Raw genomic sequence first — 4,149 nt, forward strand, 5'->3', positions numbered from 1 at the left:
TATTTTTAAATAAAAATCAAACAATATATTTGATTTGATTCAATTATAATTTTTTTATTTTTATTTTTATTTTTATTTTCTTTGATTGTACTTAACCTATAAAAAGCAAGAACGAATCAATCAGAAATAAATCAATTTCTTTTCCTACTTGAGTGTGAGTAGTACGAGACTACATTTGGTACAATTCTATTATTCACGTGTGAGCCTTTATCCTAAAAGTGTTCTCCTTAAGCTAGAGCGAGTATAGTACTTATCTAATTATTTTTCTACTATCTTTCAATTACTATCTTTTATTTCTCTCTTTTATGTTTCTATATTATCAAAAAATTCTCATCCTACATCAAATTGATATTAGAGCTCTTGGTTCAATCAAGATGTTTTATCATCAAGGATAATCCGTATTTTAATTATATAAACTTGTGGTGAGTTTCTACACACCGAAAAAATATAATCTTATCTATCTCTTATTTAAATAAATTTGATTAGTTTAGTGATTACTTTACATATCATAAGTTGTTAAATTACAACATGCTGAATAATTCTGATCTAGTTTCTTAGTTTACTAAAGAAAGAAGAAAATATGAAAAAAAAATTATGATTATGATTGAAGATTTTAAATCCTGATCAAAGATTTTATAAAAATTGATCTCTATGAGAAGATCAAATCATATATCTTCTTTTGAAGTTTTCAACTAAAAATTTTATGTAAAAGTTTTCACTTTGAAATTTTTTTATGGAAACATATCAATCAAAAGTATTATCTTCTGTTGAAAGGAAGATCAAATCATATATTTGATTTAATCCAATTATAATTTTTTTTACATATATATATATATATATATATATATATTTATTTTCTTATACTCAACCTATAAAAAGGGGTAAAATAATATTGTAATGTAAGTTAATCAGAAATAATCAATGAAATATTAGGACTGAAATCGATACTAAGAGGGGGGTGGTGAATTAGTACATATGATAAAAACGATGGTTTAAAAATTCTCATTCGATGAAAACTGATATCGGAAAAGAGTTTAACTTGAAAGCACATTTGTAAGTGTAGTGAGAGTAGTAAGTAAGTAAATCAATTTATAATATGAGAATGAAAAGCATAACAGAAATACAAACCAAGTACACCAGGTTTATAGTGGTTCGATCGTCGTGACCTACGTTCACTTCAAATTCCTCCTTAGTTGAGGCCACCGACATCCACTAACGGTCTTCCTTCAATGGGCGAAGACCAACTACCCTCTTACAACTCTTTTCTTCTTTTCATAGGTTTAGGAGATAACTTTTACAATCCACTCACCACTCTCTTAAACTGAAATAAACACTCATAGCTAGAGGAGGGGAATTCTCGCAAGATTACAATAGTATTTTTCTCAATTTTTATAGGCTCCAAATGGATTTAAATTTGGAGCAAAAACGATCTCATCCTAGGTTTTTGGGGTACTAGCGGTACCATCGCCAATACTGGGTGATACCACCTCTAGACAGACTAACAATTGGCGGTACCACCGCTTGTCAGTCTAACATTGGGCAGTACCACCACTCAGTCTCACATTGATACTAGGTAGTACCACTGTCCAATCTAGTGATACCACCACTTAACACGGTTGTGAAAATTGTGTTTGGGTGGTACCATCGCCCAAATAACTTAGGAGGCTGACTCCCAGGCAATGCCACCGCCAACCCTGATGGTGCCATCACTTGGGCTTGTTGAGGGATGCTGCAAGGGTCTCACTTGGCCCAAAACAGCCCCAACTCAGGCCCAATAGGTCCCTAATTGAGTTGGCATTGTTTCATCCCAATATCGACTCAATTAGACCTAAACTAACTCGATCTAAACAAATTATTACAAAGCATGAATTATATATTTTCTGGCATATCATTGGTTCTTCCGATACTTCGTCGAATCCTTCGGTGCATCGTCTTCTCCTTCGGCATATTGCCCAATCGGCATGTTGACTCCCGCAACTTCCAATCTTCTTGATGCAATGTCCAATCCTTTGGCTCGATGCTCGAACTCATGACATGAAGTCCTGCCGACACGTCGATCGATCCTCTAGCCCAATGTCCAATCTCTTGACATGTTTAACTCTAGCCCAATATTCGATTCCTCCTACTTCAATCAATTTGCTTCTCCTTGATCGAAGGTAGTCCTGCATCACTCAAAATGCAGATTAGATTACAAACTCATCAATTGATTTCATCATCAAAATTCAAGATTTAATAATCTCCCCCTTTCTGATGATGATAATCAATTGATGATGGAGTTTAAACTAAACTCCCCCTATCAATATGCTATATTAATTGAAACTTTGAATTTAGAAAATCATGATAATTTCATCGTTGCATGCATAATGAATATTGAAAGAACCAATTAATCATATCATTGCATGCATCTTAAAATCATAATTATTTTATGACATGTTTAAAGTACACCATCTATGATGATCATCATAGCTTCTCCCCCTTTGTCAACAACAAAAAGGAGAATTACAACTAGCAAGTTTTCAAGCTAGCAATTTAGCAAGATTTACATCACATTAGAACATGCAAGCTAATAAATTGGCAAGTGTTTCTTTTCTTTGAAGTAAGAAGATACAAAAACATGCTATCTTGCATATGTTTTGCTTTTTTTGAGATGAGTAAACTAGCATATTTCTCTTGAGATATGCTTTTGAATCTCGGATTTTAATAATAAAACTAATTGATAATGTTATGATCTAATCTGCATTTTGAGTGACGTAGGACTAGCTTAAATCAGGAGAGACAAATTGATTAAAGTAGGAAGAATAAGAAGTTGGGCCGGAATTGAATATGTCAGAATATTAGACGTCAAACCGGAGGAATGGTCGATGTGTTGGTAGAAGGCTTTGTGCTACGAGTTCAGGCATTGGGCAAAGAAGATTGGACACTACTTCAAAGAGATCAGATGCTGTGAGAAGGCAATATGTCAATTGGGCAATACGCCGAAGGAGAGGATGGTACGCCGAAGGGTCGGATGAAGTGCTATATGAACTAATGACATGCCGGATAACTTAGTATTTTTGCTTATAATAATTTATCTAGATCAAAGTAATTTTAGTTGTAATTGGGTTGGTTTAGAATGTAATTAAGCCACCTTAATTAGGGACCAATTGGGCTCAAATTAGGACTATTTTAGGCTAAGAGAAAGACCCATTCAGTGACCCAAAAGTTAGGTCAGGCGGTGGCACCACTAGTGGCTCAGTCTCTAAGACATAGTCTCCAAGATTATATTAGGTGGTAGTACCGTCAAACTAGGCGGTGGTACTGCCCCAATGTCAAGCACTGGTACCGTCAGTCTAGGCGGTGGTACCACCCAAACACAGTCTCCTAAACTGTGTCAGGCGGTGGTTCCACCAGACTAGGTGGTGGTACCACCCAATGTCAGTATTACAAGCGATGGTATCTGTCACGCCCCTCAAAATATCCATGATTTTTAAAATTTTTCATCATAGACCAATCCAGGATCCAAACTAACGTTTGAGGACACTGAAAAACATTCTATTCATATTCACATCCATAAAACCTATGCAGTTTATAATCATATATCACATCACTCAATAATTCACATTTATGGCAACCCAAGCCAACTTGACAAACATGAACAATATTTATAAATCCACAAGCTAAATAATTTATACAATCAGAACTCCAACTATTCACCACAAGTTCATATCATTATAAATTAGGCTTAACATTCAGAAATTCCAAATAAGAGAGATCTCCTAACACTTTGACACAGTATATCCATTTCGGTTCATCGACAACATTTCATTACATACAAAACATACTTATACAACAATATCGTAATAACCAACCAGACTTGCCCATCATTCTGAATAGCTATCCACTGCCTCAGCCCAAATCAAACATCTCGAAGAGTAACAAGCTGACCTGAAAGATTTATATAACAACGGAGTGAGCCAAAAACGGCTCAGCAAGTGACAAAGCATATTCAGAACAAAAGGAACGGATTCAAACGAGTAAGGTATCATAATGTAAGGCAGAATACAAGAATTCTCAAGGATACCATCTCAATAGATACCAAATCATACGTATCATGTCATTCATAACATATTTGATCCATAACGAATGGAGCATAGAGTAATTGAAGCATAT

This window comes from Musa acuminata, chromosome BXJ2-5, assembly GCF_036884655.1.
Source record: "Musa acuminata AAA Group cultivar baxijiao chromosome BXJ2-5, Cavendish_Baxijiao_AAA, whole genome shotgun sequence".
Taxonomy (NCBI): Eukaryota; Viridiplantae; Streptophyta; class Magnoliopsida; order Zingiberales; family Musaceae; genus Musa; species Musa acuminata.